We start from the raw sequence: 19,059 nt of genomic DNA, 5'->3' as shown, positions 1-19,059 counted from the left end.
TGAAATTATTAAAATGCTCTCTCTGCTAGCAGCCGTGATAAGTTAGCTAAGGTTTGCTGAGCTTATCTGGAGCTCAATGCTTACCTGTCCAGGAGAAAATCAGCCAACTTGACATCTGTCTTTAAGTTCTTCTAGGCTCTAAGCTGCCTCCATCTTTTAAACGCATCACTAAAATTTACTCATGTTTTACTACGTCTCTGGTGGTGGAGCTGTTTAAAGGGACGCCATGGCTTTTTAGTTCGGGTAGAATCTGACAGTCTTTTTCAAATCTGGCAACCTGGGGTCGAAACAGAGCGGGCAAACAGGCAGTGGGCGGGACCACAGAACACAACACAAACAGACTTTGTGCTCCGGAATGAAAGTTTCTACTGACTGTAGCGCTGCTGTCGGATCAGCCAGGATTTCAGCTTAGCATCTTACCTTAATCTAATACAACATGATCAGTTTATGATCTAGTACAGTAAATAAATTACATACAGTTCCTTTGACCTCAGATAATAAAAGCTGCAGAACAGCCATCCTGGTGACATTTGGTGCACACACACACTCATATACACACACACACACACACACACACACACACACACACACACTGATGAGGGAAATGCCTGCAGAGCTCTGAGAGGTGCTCAGACTGTGTGCTGGTTATCTTATCGCAGACTGAGAGGATATATGGAATGTGTCGAAGGCTCACTGTGCATGCCTGGAATTTCAGCAGCCAGATGACACTTCTATTTGTTCCTCTTTGAAGGGTCAAAGGTCATCTTATCTAAGCGTTGCTGTACTGGTTGAAGTTGTGTGGGACACTGAGAAACTGCTGATCTCACATAGTTCTGGTTTAGAGGCCACAATCAGGAGGTACAGAGTTATCAGCATTCTCAGTAAAGATGAGCGAGAAGGGCAGAGAAAAGCTGTGTGTGTTGTTTAAATCCATATTATATTCATTTTAAAAAGAAAAATCCAATTTACATATTGTTAGTAGTGGGTGGTATGGGCAAAAGTTTATAAAACAGCATAATTGAGATTTCAGTATATATGACAAAATAGTGTATTTATGCATATTATTTCAAAAATAACCATTTTGGATGCTTAAGCAACCTTTTTTAGTAGATTAATGATGCCATATTATTCTGGATGTTCCTTCACTTTTAATGAGAACCATATTTAGTAACAGCTGAAGTAAATCTAAAATATTTTCATTGGGTGAAACAGTAAAAACAGAAATGATCAATATATATTATACAGTCACCTTTGACCATAAACTGGACGAACTGACCTCAGACAGCAGCTCAGTACACGAGAGGTGAGGGAGTCAGCGTGTTCTGACCTGTTTGAATGTTGTGTTTTCTGTATTTATCTGCATGCCGGTATAACAGTAATAACTAAACTAACACCTTAAAAAACATTCAGCCGGTATAGCGCCCCCTACTACATAGAGTCTTAAGCGATTTAGCGATCCCTAAGGGAAAGATGTATTTATTTACCCTCCTCAGTCTCCCCTCCCCCGGCTCTTCTGACGGGGTGTAATAAACAGGCTGGGTTGTGAGGTGGGCAGCTGGAGATGGTGAGGGTGTTTTGGGTGACCCGGCTGTGGAAGGCTCAGTCACGCTGTGTTTTTTCAGCTGTGGGTCAGGGATGAGCCGTGTATCTGATTCCAGATCAGTTTTAGGGCTGCTCTAATATGAGCCTAAATTGGTCTGTGGGAGGGGAGAGCTGCGGTCCAGATCTGATTTAAAGGCTGATGACAGAACTGGTGAAGGTTAGTTTGAATGGACTGTGTTATATTAAGACATGCTAAGTTGCCCCTAGGTGTGAGTGTGTGTGTGAATGTATATGTCTGTCTGTCTGTCTGTCTTTCTGTCTGTCTTTCTGCCCTGCGATGGACTGGCGACCTGTCCAGGGTGTTTCCTGCCTTCCACCCAATAACCGCTGGGATAGGCTTCAATTCCCCCCCGCAACCCAGAACAATAAGCGGTGTGGAAAAGTGTGTGTGTGTGTGTGTGTGTGTGTGTGTGTGTGTGTGTGTGTGTCTGTGTGTGCGCGTGTGCATGTGTGTGTATGTTATATTAAACCTGATCCAGTTCCAGTCCATTTTCTTGCACTGATGCTTATGTAGCTTTATATGCTTTTGCTAATTTCTTTATATATCATCGTTTTTCATCCTCTCTTCATCTGTTAGAAGCAAACAGGCATTTTATGACTGAGCTCTGTTCTGATTGGCTGTCTTTTATTGTGCTTCATTCAAAAAGCAGTCCGTGCTGAAGCGCTCCATACAAACTTCAGCATTAATGGGTGGGGCTAAACTGCTGTAGGTTGAATGGGTGGGGCTAAACTGCAGTAAGTTGAATGGGTGGGGCTAAACTGCTGTAGACTGAATGGGTGGGGCTTAACTGCTGTAAAAATTAGTGGTTTGAAACTTCAACAATGTTTACATACTTTATCAAAGTCTTATTTTATATTTTTTATGATATTGGCACTTTTAGGACTAATAATAATACATGTCTGCAGTGTGGAAGAAGTTTAAAGTATAATGTCAGTGTTTTGACCGCAGATCAGGAACGGAATGCTGATCTAGATCGAGAACCAGAATCCGCAGATTCTATATACTAAAGGACTCGTATTGGGATCGGGGCAGAAATCCCAGATCGGGACTTCCTCATGCTCTGAAGTTGTTGTAGAAGGATTGAGGGGAATGCCGTCACGGCTGTGATGAAAGAAGAACGCGTGCGCCCTGATGGGTCGAGTCTGCGTGGATACGGCTCCAGGAAACTCTATCTGTAAGCTCATAAGTCTTACTCCAGACTGGTATTCCAAACAAGGGTGTGTGTGTTCCTGCTATCTGTGAAACAGATTAGGATCATCCTCCATTCGACCCAACAACCGCCGTGAAATCTGAGGAGCTCAACCTTACAAATCTGTGAGAAAGCTGGTCTGGAGCTGCTCTGAGACTCTAAAACCCCAACAAACACACAGTGGGCTGCGTTAACATCTCTCCAGAGTGAAAAGGAAGATCAGCGCCAGAACAGAGTAAATAGAGAAAGAAGTTCTAGATCACTATGAATGAGGAGAGCATTATAGAACATTGTGGATGGGTAGAACATTTAAAAACATTCAGAATGAAGAGAAGATTGTAGAACAGTGTGGATATAGAGAAGATCCTAGAACAGGGGGGATAAGATTCTAGAACAGTGTGAATAGGGAGAAGACGGATCAGACACTGCAGTAATACTGACGTGGTGGTGGTCTGTTAGTGTGTGTTGTGCTGGTACAAGTGGATCAGACACAGCAGTGCTGCTGGAGTTTTTAAACACTGTGTCCACTCACTGTCCACTCTATTAGACACTCCTACCTTGTCGGTCCACCTTGTAGATGTAAAGTCAGAGACGATAGCTCATCTGCTGCTGCACAGATTGTGTTGGTCATCCTCTAGTCCTTCATCAGTGGTCACAGGACGCTGCCCACAGGATGCTGTTGGCTGGATAGTTTTGGTTGGTGGACTATTCTCAGTCCAGCAGCGACACTGAGGTGTTTAAAAACTCCAGCAGCACTGCTGTGTCTGATCCACTCGCACCAACACAACACACACTAACACACCACCACCACGTCAGTGCCAAATAATACCTGCTGTGTGGGGGTCCTGTGGGGGTCCTGACCACTGACGAACAGGGTAACAAAGTACATAGAGAAACAGATGGACTACAGTCTGTGTTTAATGTTCAATAAGCTTTCAGATATTTTACATGTTCCTGCATTCACTGCAGTTCTGTGTCTGAAAACATTTGAAATTTAAAATAGGGTGAACTTACCCTTCACAGAGTTCTGAATAAACTGTATGAAGTTGTTGAAAGATGAGTTTGGATATACATATTCAAATGAAGCTCGTCTGAAATAACAGATCAGATAATAGATTAATATCTCATACAGACTGTGAGGGTCATGGGGGGCTCAGTGTTTCTGCTTCATCTAATATGATAGGAATGTGGGGTCAGCGGGCTGAGCACCAGCCTCACAGGGCCCAGGACCGTCCACATTAGTGTGTGTGTGTGAGCTGCTGGGAGTTGCCGATTGTGGGTGGGTCAGATAAACAATGAGCTTCACTGAATCTGTATTTGAGCATCTATTTCACTCAAACGGACAGCATAGCTAGGCTGTGATGATAGCTATGACGTTATACTGTCCATTAGGGAAAAACAGACACTCAAACACTTCACCCACAGTCAGCTTCTGTCTTTGGTGTTAACTAATCAGAGCTGCAGCACTGCTCTGCCTCAGGGTGGCGCTGTAGCAGACTCGTTCACCCAGTTGGTCCTTCATAACCTAGAATTTTAACTTATTTATGTAGTTTATTTTCAAGGAACCCCCGGAATTTTGATTTTGAGACATTTAGGAGGTTCATGAGGTTAATTATGGGGTCCCGGACCCCCCAGGATCCCCTGTTTTTCGCACCTTGGACAAAAGTAAATTTCGCACTGGCTTTTACTCATTGGCAAGAGCTAAAAGAGATAAAAGGACGCAGGACAGATGCCGAGCCATCCTTCTTAGCAACATTGTCAACTTGCATGTCAGTCAAAATGGTTCTCTCACTTTTTTGGGGGGATTTTCCCCCCAATTTTCTCCCTAATTTATTCGTATCCAGTTCCATCCACTAGTTAGTCTTCCCCAAGATTACATGGTTACATGATACCACCAGCGCTAGGAGGGTAAAGGCAAACACAGGCTTCCTCTGAGTCCTGTGAAGCTCCTCCGCATCTTATCAAACTAACGCAGTGTCACTGGACAGTAGAACACACTCGGAGGTGACACTAACTGCCAGATCTGTTACGTCAGCTAACATACGCCTGCGCCAGCTAGCATCACGCTGAGTGATGGGGAGACGGAGGGCCGTCCTGCCCACCCAGAGAGAGCGAGGACAACTGTGCTGTCTTGGACTCTCGGCCATGGACGGCTGTAGCATCACCAGTGATCAAACTGGATCAATCCCTGGCTCTCACCTTTCTCACATCTGATGTTGCCTTTGCCGGTTCTGTATCCTTCAGCTTGTCAACAAATGCACATGTGTAGCTGTCCATGAGGGGGCGCTCAAAGCGTGATTTGTATTTACGACAGTGGTGTAAACGTGAATTACACTCCACAACAAGCCCAAGAGTGCCGCATTAACATGCAAAAATTCAAATTTGCCTACTAAGAGTTATATTTGGGTACAATTTCAGCTCTCACCAGTATGAACTCATGCCTTTTTCTAGTTCAGTGTAACAGGAGGAACCATTTCTACAATTACGAACTTTCACAAAGTCCAAAAATTTCTTACTACTGCAAACTGGATAGTTTCAGGTTAAAAGAAGTTCCTACATTTAAAAAAACTCTTACAATTTCAACAGAAATGTATACAAAAATATATTCCTTTTTGAAGTGAGGAGTGTTCTTTGCCTGTAGGCCTTCCTGTGAGTGTGACCCTATATCCAGTCTCTGCATAGTAGGCGGGGCTTTATCAGCCTATCCCAGCACAGGGGGCGTGGCTTTATGAAGCATTCCCAGCACAGTGGGCGGGGCTTGTGTGAATAGGGGCAGGAGACTGAGAAACTTCAGCTCTGCTCACAATAGAGGAGCTGCGCGAGGCAGAAAGTTGGTGAGTCAGAGCTACACACACACACACACACACACACACACACACACACACATACACACACACAAAGTTTGGCAGAGGCTGAAGTTGGCTTCTTATGAGAACTTTCCGTTCCACCTTAAATGGTGTAGTAGTTCCATTCTGGGGCCTGAGGCTGCACCATTTAAGGTGGAACGGAAAGTTCTTCTAAGAAGCTGTGGGATTTGAAGCCAGCTTGCTTTGTCAGTGAGGAAGGTTCTGTAAGGATCTTTAGGGTGTTCATTTACCGCAGCTCTGCTCTGTGTTCTGATAATGAGGACCAGCTTGGAGCAGAAGAAGTGGATCATTCCAGAGTTCTCTAACTTGCTCTCTCTGGGTTCCAGCTGTCTGTGGAAAGTGTTCACATATGCTGGCCACTTTAAAAAAAGATGGTTCTTCCAGTGTGCTTTACTAAAAGAAATGCTTTTATTTAGAGCCATGAGTTCTGTATAGAAGTATCTCATGGTGAAGTGGTTCTTCAGCTTGATGGAGAATGTGTTGTATATGGTTCTATATAGCTCCAAAAAGGGTTCTGCTATTTTTACAAGCTTGGTGTTATAATGATATAAGAAGGTTCTTTGCATGATGGAGAATGTTTTTCGTATGGTTCTAGACAGAACAGTTTCTTCGCAAAGAACCGTTTAAGTATGAAAAGGTTCTACAGTGAACTCATGGTTAGAACTCTGGAAAAATGTTTTTTTTTGTAAAGGGGGATGGTTCTGTTTAGAACCATGAGTTCTGTATAGAACCATTCCGTGGTGAAATGGTTATTCAGGTTGATGGAGAATGTGTTGTGTGTGTGGTTCTGTACAGCACCAAAAAAGGGTTCTGCTATTGTTTCAAGCTTGACGTTGTAACAATGAAACAAGGTTCTTTGCATGGTGAAATGGTTGATGGAGAATGTATAAAAGATTTATATGGTTTTATACAGAACATTGAACATCTACATTGAACTCATGGTTAGAACTCAGGGGATTGAAAAAAGACGGTTCTTCAAGGGTGCTTTGGTTCTATTTAGAACCATAGTTCTTTACATAGTGAAATGCTTCTTCAAATAGGTGCTATATAGGACTGTATATAACACATTCTCCAATCAATCATTTTACCATGCAGAGAACCTTCTTCTATTGTTACGATGTCAAGCATGTAACAATAGCAGAACCCTTTTTGGTACTATATAGAACCATATACAACCCATTCTCCATCAATCTGAAGAACTATTTCACCATGCATTTAAGCATGTATATGGTTCTAAATAGAACTAATGGGTCTAAGAACCTCTCCCTATACTAAAGAACCTTTGGAGAACCCTGTTTCAGCGTGTACTGTTAGCAGCTCCTCTGTGTATGTCGTGTGTGCAGAGTGTTATTTTGGCATGTCTGGACTGTGAGGCTGAGATTAGAGGCTGCAGTGCTGAAGGTCAGTGGCCTGCTGGGCCTGAGCTGTTTGAATACAGTTAAATGTCCGGCTTTGGTATAAAATCTATAGTTTGCGGTACGTTTTATGTAAATTTTACATTCACGTTAGTTTGCGAGTAATCCCGCGGGGTTTTGAGAATGGGAACCATTGCTCCGGGACTCTCTTTGGTGTGTATAATCTGAAAGTGTGTGGCCTTTCATTCGGATGTTTCCAACATCAGTTAGGATTATTAAAGTCCTGTAGTGTGGGCCGGGCATTAGTTTGATATCCAGAACGACTGCATGTGAATCCTGGTGTAATCCCATCCTGTAAGATTGTTTTCTTAGTTACGGTAAATCCAGCAAAGACCATTTTACTTTGTATTAGATTTGAATATTAGACATAAACATGGATTAGATTTGTCGTTAATTTTAAATAAACCAGATGAAACAGAATTCATGTCATTCCAAAACTTTTGGATCTCGGGACATTCCCAGAACATGTGAAAGAATATTCCAGGAGGAGCAGCATTACAAACATGACCATATCATTCAGGTTGGTCATTTGAAATCTTATTATTTTCGATTAGTTGGACTGTTTTGGCCACATATTTTCACCGCCATGGTGCCAGCATCATAAACCCGAGGAGGAAGGCTTTCTCTAATACTCACTTCAGTACTGCTCAATATTTGAATATGACAAACATATTGTTCCTCTGCTTTTCCTCAGGGTAATGTTTGTATGGTCATGGCATTGACCTTCCACACAGTGTAAGTGGTAAACAGCTTGGGGCACCTATGAGGATTTACATATATTCACTTACTCACAGTCAGTGAATGAATCTGAACAGTGTGATGGTTCTGCTGTGGCACTGTTCATTGCTGAGTTATGGAGTTTGGATCTTCCACCACCGTGAAGGGCTGGAAACTGTGAGTGCCTCTTCAGAAGAGCTGTTTGAAGTGGGTTGAGGACCTGTCTGTCATCAAGCTGTAAATATGTCAGTCGGCCATCAGAGCTCTCGTAGGTGGAGCACACGAAAGCTGGGCCACAGCTGATTCGCCGAGTACAGAGAAAAGGTCGTGTTGGGTTGTGGCCTCAAGCTTTTGCTTTGTATGCAGAGAAAGCTGTGCGCCTGAAACCAGAGCCCACAGGAGTTGCGATTGGGAAGATCCCCGTGGGAAATGGGTGTATCATTTTTTTCTGTGTGAAAAATTGTTACGCTCCAGGGTGAGGTGTTTCTCTATAGGACTGCATATACACTCACTCAGTCCACTCTACTACCTTTATTAGAAACACCTACCTTGTGCTTCCAGTCGCTGGCCACTTTATTAGAAACACCCACATTGTGCTTCCACTCGCTGGCCACTTTATGAGCTCTGCCTACCTTATAGGTTCACTATATAGGCGTACAATTACAGACAGCAGTTCATTGTTATCCAGTTATGGACACAGCAGTGTTTCTGAGGTTTTTACACATGCTAGTGTATCCAGAAACTGACTTCTGATGAAAGACTAGAGGATGGCTAACACAACCGCCATCAGCAAAAGATAAAGTGGCCAGTGAGAGTATTTTTCCAGAAACAAAGATTCTATTTGATCTGACTGGGATGGACTGGTTCTCATCAAGTTTAGAAGAAGAGGAAAACAAGCCAGTCCCTTAGATCAGTGGATACTTTATTGATTGGTCTGTGATTCAGGAATTTGCAGCACTCAGTTGCCCTGTTGACCTGGAACTTCTGACCACATATTCCGTCCTTTCAGCTTTTGTTCTCTGTTATTGCTGCTGTGCTTATTGTGTAAAAGCTCTTTGTGTAATGAAAGAGGAATGAAGCCTGTGCGTAACCTGATCACCTTTGTTTATATGAGGTCGCCGCCTTCACTGCCAGAGTGTCTCCTGAGTCTGGCGTCAAAGGCCCAATTACGGTCACATCTGTGGTCATCTGTGCTGCCTTCCACGTCTCCTCCTAGTAGCCTGTCCCTCTGCTTCTCTTTATGATGCTGGTTCTTTAACCCTGCCCAGTGTTTAGGCCTCTTCTTACATTCTGTTTAATCGTTACTGACTCATAGCTCACTGGGATAAGCTGAGATGTTCTTTGGAAAGTGCAGATTCTGAGCTTTCACACCATACCAGCTTTGTGTTTGTAAGTAGAACAACAAATATTTTGGAAAAAAATCGTAAGTATGTGATCGAAAGCATAGCGACTCTACACCGCTAGGGGTAACAGGCCTTTGTTTGAGGTCATATTACCAGCACTTAGCTCAGTAACTCTTCTGTAAGCTAAGAATAAAGAGTAAAGTGGTCTGTTGGCCGCAGGGTGCAGCCGCTGACTCTCCGGCACCGAAAGGGTTTAGGGCGGACTCTAGCAGCTCCCTGCTCGGATCATAAAAACGCCGGAATAAAACGTGCTCGGCTCATTACAGGCTGTGGAGAGTGCAGGCTTGGCTCGAGAAAAACTAGCTCTTCTCCTCACACAGGGCGCCAAGTAGGAGACCCGTTAGTTCGGAAAGAGAGGCTCTTTCATGTTGTTTTTTTTTCCCTCTCTCAAATAATGGATGGAAAATTCGGAGCAGCCTTCCTCCTCCTGCACATGTGACGGCTGAAAAAGCTGCAGGCTGTGTGGTCTAAATGCATGGAGGCCCAAAAATCACGGCTTTTTAATCGGACATTTAAAGAGCAGCAAAGCTGAAACTGGGCATTTCTAGAAAGGTCTGTGTAAAAAGCTTCGGGGGTCTACGCATTGAGACCACACAGCCTGAAGTTTTTTTATCAGCTGAGTGACTGTTTAACAGCCTATGATGAATATGAACCATATCTCAAAACCACAACCCCACAGCGTTCACTGTAAAACGGCAAACTGAGAGTTACCTTTAAAAACAAAGTGCAAACTGCTGATTTCAACATAATACAGTTATTAGACTTAAGTAATATGAGCCGTCCAGTGTGAGCACTAGCTCTGTGTACCCGAAACCCGAACCAGGAGCCATGATGACGGACAGAGGTGTTAGAAATGCTAATTGAATGTAAGAGGTCAGAGTTCATAGCTGGACTTTTGGGCCTTGGCAACATCTGGTTTTGAGTTCAGAGCTTTTGGAGCATTAAGGAAACCAAGAGAAAGAAAATCAGCCTCATTAGTGGCATCTTGTGCAAGTTTAGATGTCAAATGCAGTTTTAACAGAACACTGAAAATGCTAAGAGTGCTGCATCTGTAGTGATAAGAACATGCTCAAGATTTTGCTTCCCTGTTCGAAAAACTAGCTTACACCAGCACGGCTGGTCAGAAAAAAACAGAATATGTTGTGTTTGGATGCTGGTATGCTGGTCAATCAGCATGACCATGCTGGGGTGACCAGCTAAACCAGAAACAGACCAGCACAAACCATCATAGACCAGCTTAGACCAGCATGAAATATCTTATTTTCAGCAGGGTAGCTTTACTGGCTACCTTAGCTAAACCATTAGCCCACCTTGAATGTTAGTTTTCCTTGGCTAGATAAGCTATAAAGGCTAACTAGAGGTGTAGAGGTGTGCAAAATATAAAAAAATATGATAATGCAATACTTAAATTTTTCAGTTTTCACAATACATGTCACAGTATCTATTTGTTCAGATAGCTAATCAGTTGGAACAGACAAAAAACCCAACATTTTTAAAAAATACTATCAAAAACTGTGAACACGATGATTTTTATTCAAAATCTTGGCACTAAATCCAGTAAAACTGGACTAATTTTGCTCTCTTTATAATGAATCATGCAGTTGGTCAGTGTTCAAGTACTGTGTATGTGTACAGAAAAGCATATTGTACTGACATAATTTATCACAATAACAATGTATATTTTCATACTGCCCAGCTCTATAGCTAACCCATTAGCCTATGTTGTTAGCTTTCCTTTACTAAATTAGCTCAGAGTGGAGCATTAGTGCTTGACTGCAATGACAAAATTAACAGAAAAGAGTAAGATGCTAACATTAGTTAACATTAGTTAAAAGCTAACTGCGTCTTTGAGTTAAATTGTTTACCGTTCTTAAAAAGAACTAAGTGGAATTTTACTGGAAATAACCTCAAGTACAGATAAAATTACTGTGATCTGTCAAAGAAATAAGTCACGAGAGGCAGAGCTGGTGGGGGTTTCACTGTAAAGGCCGCGGCTCCCTGCACACAGCGCCACGTAGCGTCACGCAGGAAATGCAGAACAAAGTGCTGCTACTGAATGTGTCACAGATAAACCTCACGTTCAGGTTCATTTTTAAAGTCTACTCGTAGAAATTCAATGAAATCAGACTTTACGCAACTTGACATTTGGTGTGAGTTTACTACGAGGTGAAAAATGACTTGGCTAGTAACATTAGCTGAGGTAACATTAGCATTTGTCTGTTTATTTAAAAGACTGGCTTCCTTTTTCCATGTACATTTTAAACCGCATGATACCTGCTGTGACCTTCTGTGGTCTTGATATAGCTTTAATTTATTGAGGTAATGACAAAATGCTGAGTGGCAGGCAGTGACATGCTGAGAAACTGAACATTAAAAACAACCGAATTCGTGGCTGTGTGAGCGGCGACCATAACTTACAGCCTCAAGTGGATTACTTTTAGAAACCAGCAAATGCATAAAATATCATAAAACACACACATTAAGTTATATTAATTTGTAAACTGTAGTTCCTGTAGAGTAGGCTGTTGCTGACATCTCCATTGTATCTCCATTTTTGTCATTTTGCAGTTTTTGATATAATTTGAAAATGCCTTCTATCAAAACGGCCAAAAATGACTCGGAAAAAAATCGGGTTCCATTGACTTACATTAAAAGTAAAGTAGGTTTTTTCCTTCTCTTGTAAAATTACTTTTTGGAGATACAAGGTTTTCTTCTGACAACAGCGATTATAAAACAGCAGTGTTTAACGCAGAAACCTCTTTATAATGTTAGCTAAACAGCTACATCTCGTTTAGTTACCACAGCAACAGTAATACTCATTTCTGTTAGCATCCCTATGGGATTTCCTGTGTTGTGTTAGCATTTCAGAGTGGCACAGTACACCCACAACATAACAGTGCACTAATACAGAGTGTAGCTGTTACGAAGGCATCATAGTTCTGTGTACACTGAATATTTTACAACAGCTTCAAATGCCACTCCGATTTAAGAAATGAAACAATCTGTTTTTAATTCTATGTTCCATTACAGAGGAAGGGTTTAAATTCAGCGCTGGCCACCTCTGAGTTGCAGTCTTCATATCAGGAGTTGGGCAATATGACAAAATGTAATTGTTTTTTATAATAAATTATGTTATAATACGCTTTTTCAGAGTATATCCTGAATATTGTCAGTGCTGACCAACTGCACATATATCATTGCAAAGAGAGCATAATTAGTCCTGTTTAACTGGATTTAATGTAGTGAAGAGTAAAATTCATTGCATTCTATTGTGAAAATGTCTTTAAGTGTTGTGATATTGTATTTTTTTCCATTTCGCCTACATCCCACTTCATATACTCCTCCTCCTAATTACAGCAGGCGTTTCGAGCTGTTTTGGAGAAATGCAGGCATGAATTTTGTCCAGCAGTTTCTCGAGTGTTCAAAATTCAGAACCTCTTCAACGAAGCTGATGGGATCTGGATGTGGCCGGTTCTCCTGAAACACGAGTGGCTGTAACTGGGTCACATTACGTGATGGAGTTTTCCATTCGATTCTCCCGAAAGGAGCATGTTTGATTGAATTAAAACCAGCCGTCCCTCTGCCGGCTTCAAAGCAGCAGCGCAGGCCTGAACCGCGGGCCAAACTCCGCTAGAGTGTGGATTCACTTACAGCAGGACGGAGACGGAGAGAGGAGGGAGCTGAGAGAGTGTGGGACATTGGGGCCACTGTTTGCGCATGTGTTAGAATCATTGTGTGCATCAGCGTTAGTGTGTAACGTGTGTTATTGTGTGTGTGATGGATTTCAGGTCCTGTTTCAAAGCTGTTTTTAAGTTGCCGCTCACCACATGGTTCTGCGTCCCTCTAGGGGTGAGAGGGAGACTTTAAACATGCATTCCAGCGCAGATTACTGATTACCTGTCGGGAAATGTAACTGTAACCTAATCCAAAGGATTATATTAATTATCACTTTGGTTTGTACAGCGCCTTTGCTGTGATTAGTGACGCTTTACAATCAAAGGACCTGAACACGTTAAACAGAAACTACACAATAAAATGACAGTACAGGTATATCATTCAAGTACAGATGGAACAATGATAATACAGTGAAAACAAGTCTGTCACCAGTGAAGATTCTGAAGGACAGGAGTGATATGGTCAGTCTTCTTAGAGTGAGTGAGGGTGAATATTGTCAGTACATAAAGAACACTGACTGACTTACAAAGAGAAGACAATTTAATCTGTTTAGTTTTATTTAGTGCAGTGAAGTGTGTGAGATATATAACGGTAGTAATTGTGTTCACGGTTTTCTTTAGATTTTTAAAATGTGGCAATTTTTCATTTCCTACTAATCAAGCCTCAGAAAAACTAAATATTGTAGTTATCTATTCTCTCACACTCGAGCTTTAATCTCCGAGAGTCAGACGCTGCTGGAGTTTAGTAAATATTACAGCCGTTCACTCAGTTTTAACTGAGGAGCTGCAGAGCCTCTTAGCTTGTAGGCCGAGACCGCAGCTAAAGCAGCTGGCCGAGCGAGGAGCGCCGTAGGCAGAGCACACAGAGACGGCTAGTCTACATGCTAGGCTAACGGCTAACCCCAAGAGACTGGCTTACCCTTCTGCTCTCTTTTCCCTTTTAACTCATTTACTCATTAAAGTCTGATGTTGCTCCAGTGACAGTAAATTGGACTGACTGACCTCAGGCTGCAGTTCACTACACAAGAGGTGAGTCAGCAAGTTCTGCACTGTTTGTACGTCACTTTATCTGCATTTGACTGTATAGTGGTGTAACAGTAATGACTAATCTAACACCTTAAGAAGAATTTCAGTCGGTATAGTGTCCACTACTACTGGAAAATGTAACCAGATCCCTGAAATGACCGTCAGACAGCTTGTTCTCCATTTTGCACTTTGTCGCTCAACACTGTCACTGGAGCCGGGTTGTTTACGATGCCTGGGCGACACCACTGTCAATCATTTTGCATTCTGACACACCCACACAGCCCTGAGCAGCAGCTCAGAGTTTTTGGAGCCTTATTACATTATGTTAATTTGTACATATTTCTTGAACATAACTGTGTTAAATGCTTTTTCTGCAGCATATCTTTACTATTAAAACAAAAATATAAACGTTTGAAACCACATTGATGGGTCTTTATTTGGTGATGGGAATTTCCCCAAAGGGGAGATGGAAGGCCAAGTGGACGAAGTTCCTGTTTTTAAATGGTCTCATGCTGCTTGATGTAGATCCTAGTGAAGGTCTCTCGTCCGTCTCTTTCTCTCTCACCTCTATCCCTTTTCTTACCCCCTCTGCTCCCCTTATCTGCCCCCAACCCCTTTATCCCCCCTTCCTCTTTATCTCTCTGTTAGGCTGAGTGTTGCCAGTCCCCCACCTCTGTATCTCCGAGCTCTACTGTACTCCACTCATGCACACTGATTAGATTAGGCGGCGCTCGGATAAACCTCCACTACCAGCCCTCCTCTCTTACCTTTATCACCCTCTTTCTCTCTTTCTCTCTTTCTCTCCCTGCATTCCACCTTCTCTCCCTTCTTGTGTGCCACATGAAGCACATTCTTACCCATTCACATTAGCAGCCCCCCTCGGTTACCCCCCTGTACTGCCTGATCAAAGCCATCTCCATACATTTACTGTTATATAAATGTCTGTGTTATTATACTCAGATAAATACAGGTTTCTGTGAATGATAAATATAGGGATTATGGAGAATTGAGGGAAAATGCAGGTCTCTGATTGTATACGTCGTCCATATGTTCACAGTCCTCTCTTTTCTCTGCGAAACAGCAGGGTGTGTTCCTGTAGAATACCACTGGCTCCTCCAGCAGAATAAGACATTTGCAGAGCTGACAGGGAGACATGTATTACTCCACCCCACCCCCGTCCCACCCCCCACCAGACTAAACCCCCCCAACCTCTGCTGGAGTGGTTAACGGTGCTTTTTGTCCTGTGCTGAGAGAGCTGTGGCTGCTCCCTGGGGAGGGTGTACAGCAGGGCTGTGTTTCGGTTTTCCTGCATTATTAATCTGTCTGAAGAGCGCTTTCTGGAAGGCCACCCCGAGTCTCAGGCTCTTTTCTCTTGACGAAAGGAAATTTCTAAAACTGTTCGGCAGCCCTAAGCAGACTCCTTAAGGGGTGCTTTTGACAGCTACTAATGGTTAACCCCTTAATCTTCATGGACATGCACAGTTTAAGGCTTGTTATTGAGTAACTATGAAAAACAGTGTAAAATCAGGAGTTATTAATATAAATAATACAGTAAAATTGAAGTCTGGGCCAACCAGTCAACCAGTGTGCTAAACCTGTTAAATGTCATGCTAATTGCTTGTAATTTATTGTCTGATTTGACTCTAATGTGTGCTTTTTGTAGTTATAAATGAGGGACTAAAGCAGGTGAAACTTTCATGCAACTAGAGTGCGACACATTCAATTAATCGACTAGTTCGCCAAAATAGTTTTAATATATCATAGGTTCATCCTATTTAAAAGCATCTGTAACGTGTTATTTACCTTTACTTTTGCATCTGTAAAATTTTCCCAGTTATAATTGCTTTCTACATTTTATTTTCATATGTGTATCCTTTATTTTTTACTTTGCACTGTATAGTAGTCTCTGTTCAGTTCTGTGTACATTATGCCTTTAAATTTAAATAAATGTGTATAAAATCAGGGGCATCGAATAATGAATGAATAATCTATGTAGATCACAAGAATAGCAGTTTAGCGAAGAATAAATGCTAATGCAAGCAGCCATATAAGCAGCCTTTTACTGTTAGCTGGTTGCAGAAACATTATGAAACATTAATGAAATGTTTGTTTGTTTGTTGTCATAAAGTTGATCAGGAGGATCTCCTTTACAGCCATCTAATAAACCATGTTTTGTTTTCTTGGCCGCTGATCTGGTGAAATCAGTCATTTAAAATGAAGTGATGGTGTTATTAGTATTTGGACTGGCTAATCATGAAACCTGTTTCATGAAGTTGAGATGGTTGTGGCTGAGTTTCAAGTGAATTGCGGGAGTCTTTACATTATACACCTCAAAATGTAGCTTCGCGTACATTTCTCAGTGTAAATCCAGCCGCAGTGTTTAAAGAGTTTAAGATCTCTTTTACAGTCTGTGGCCACTTTCGTTGTCGTTAACGTTAAGATTTAATGCTCTATGTTCTCTGTGTTCCGTGCTTCCCTGCGTCTTTGTTCAGATGTAGAACTGCTGCTCTGAAACGACGACTTGGACGCGGCACAGATGCGCTGTCCAATACAAGTCATTTCTTGGCAGGGCTTCTTGCTTTCTTAATGGAAAGCTGCAGTCAGTTAGAAGAACAATGGAGCTCCAGAGATAAACCACGCTCCGCTCCCCTCCGCTCGGGCCAGGTTGCCGTGGCAGCAGACGTTAAGCTGCCTCCGATTGGCCGGAGTAGAAAGGCCCTGAGGGCCCCCGGCCCACAGCTGTATGCAAACGAGGGGCCCAAAGCGCGATCATGGTGCTTAACTGTTTATTTTCCACTGGGGTTTTGCTTCCTACTGTTGTTTTCCTTTTTGATTTGTTTGGTGATACATAAATCAAATCATCAGTATTTTTATTAAAGGTTCCACCCCCCCCCACCCCCCCACCTAAATGTATTTAATCAGACAAGACATGTTTGCTTTTTTAGTTTTACACCAATCTATGAGGCTAAACAAGCAGTGGAACTTTAACCTGCGGTGTACACCAATTAGCATGGTGCTAATCACATGCTACATCTATCGTACACATACTACATGCACTGTACTGATGAATGTATTAATAATGATGGTGTGCTGTTCGGACATACGGTTTAGTGTGATACACAGATGGTTCTTTAAGGGTTCTCTAGTAAAGACAATGATTCTGTATAGAACCATGAACACTCGTAATTCATTGTGTGGTGAAATGTGTTAATTGTGGTTTTCTATAACATCAAAAAGAGTTTTCGGTGCTAGATAGAACCATTTTCAAAATATATGGAAACATATACAACCATTTCATCACGCAAAGCACCATATAAGCATGCAGATGGCTCTTTGTGTGTTCATGGTTCTATGCAGAGCCAATGTCTTTACTAGAGAACCTTTGAAGAACCATCAAGGCTGCACACTGCAGTAATCAGTAGTATATGTGTAGTTTGTAGGTTTGTAGTGTGTAGTGTGTGTAGTGTGGAGGTGTGTAGTGTGTGTGCGTGTGTGTGTGTGTAGTATGGAGGTGTATAGTATGGAGGTGTATAGTATGGAGGTGTGTAGTATGGAGGTGTATAGTATGGAGGTGTGTAGTGTGGAGGTGTGTAGTATGGAGGTGTGTAGTGTGTATGTGTGTAGTATGGAGGTGTGTAGTGTGGAGGTGTGTAGTGTGGAGATGTGTAGTGTGTATGTGTGTAGTATGGAGGTGTGTAGTGTGGAGGTGTGTAGTGTGTATGTGTAGTATGGAGGTGTGTAGTGTGGAGGTGTGTAGTGTGTATGTGTAGTATGGAGGTGTGTAGTGTGGAGGTGTGTAGTGTGGAGGTGTGTAGTATGGAGGTGTGTAGTTTGTATGTGTGTAGTGTGGAGGTGTGTAGTGTGGAGGTGTGTAGTTTGTATGTGTGTAGTGTGGAGGTGTGTAGTGTGGAGATGTGTAGTATGGAGGTGTGTAGTGTGTATGTGTAGTATGGAGGTGTGTAGTGTGGAGGTGTGTAGTGTGGAGGTGTGTAGTATGGAGGTGTGTAGTTTGTATGTGTGTAGTGTGGAGGTGTGTAGTTTGTATGTGTGTAGTGTGGAGGTGTGTAGTGTGGAGGTGTGTAGTATGGACGTGTGTAGTGTGGAGGTGTAGTATGGAGGTGTGTGAGGGATGTCGCTGGTGTCTCTACCTGGTTGCTGCTGGTTGTGCTGAAGGTGGTTAGTTGTTCCCTGGTTCTGATCCAGCGGTCATGCTGGCCTCGCTGTGTTGTGGTCACTAACGGAAAATCCATGTTGCTTCCACACAGCAGCTCAGCAGTGACTCAGGCTTTCTTTTTATTGGCTTTTACTGTTACCACGGCAGCCTGTTACACTTTCAATTGTTAGACCACCATCACCATCGTCATCACCACCTTCATCATCATCATCATCATCATGTGGAAGCAGCTGGGCGTGTATGGGCTGATAAGCTGGCGATTGTCTGGGCTGACTGTGATGAGTCACCTACAGAGCTCTAATATCAACTACAGCTGAGGGAGGGAAGGAGGGAGTAAATAAGCAAAGAAGTGAGTGAGGGAGTGAGGATGTGAGAGAGTGCATGAGTTTGTTAGTGAGTGAATGAATGAACGAATGAAAGAGGGAGTGAGTAAGGGAGTGAGTGTGTAAATGAGTGTGTGACTTAATGAGGGAGTGGATCAGGGAGTGAGGGAGTGAGTGGATCACGGAATGAGTGAGGGAGTAGATCACAGAATGAATGAGTGAGGGAGTGAATGAGGGCGTGAGTGAATGTGGGAGTGAATAAGCAAAGAAGGGAGTGAGGGAGTGAGGATGTGTTTGAGTGGATGAGTTTGTTAGTGAGTGAATGAGTGAACAAATGAAAGAGGGAGTGAGTGAGGGAGGGAGGGCGGGAGTAAATGTGAGAGTGAATAAGTGAAGAGGCGAGTGAGTGAGTGAGGATGTGAGTGAATGGATGAGTTTGTCAGTGAGTGAGTGAATGAAAGAGGGAATGAATGAAAGAGTGAATGAGTGAAAGAGTGAGTGAATGAATGAGGGAAGGAGTGAGGGATTGAGGGAGTGAGGGTGAGAATGAGTGGATGAGTTTGTAGAAGTTCAGCCGTGACTCAGCGTTTCGCACCAGCCCTGTTTTTGCCAGAAAGCGTTGCTGACATTATCTAAATATTGCTCAGTTTGACTTTTACTGTTTTGCA

At 42.7% G+C, this 19,059-nt stretch overlaps 1 protein-coding gene across 1 annotated transcript in view; it reads left to right on the top strand.

Moving 5' to 3' along the window:
• Positions 1-5,569: 5,569 nt before the first annotated feature.
• lhfpl2a (LHFPL tetraspan subfamily member 2a) overlaps positions 5,570-19,059 on the top strand; it is a 66,920-nt gene continuing 53,430 nt past the window's right edge. The window contains exon 1 of the mRNA XM_036588446.1: positions 5,570-5,626. The gene's annotated coding sequence lies outside the window, so the exon portion shown is untranslated. The remainder of the gene's footprint in view (positions 5,627-19,059) is intronic.

The sequence above is a fragment of the Colossoma macropomum genome, unplaced genomic scaffold (assembly GCF_904425465.1).
Source record: "Colossoma macropomum unplaced genomic scaffold, Colossoma_macropomum, whole genome shotgun sequence".
NCBI lineage: Eukaryota > Metazoa > Chordata > Actinopteri > Characiformes > Serrasalmidae > Colossoma > Colossoma macropomum.
Note: the sequence above shows the minus strand (reverse complement) of the source record. Positions and strands in the feature narration are given on the sequence as shown.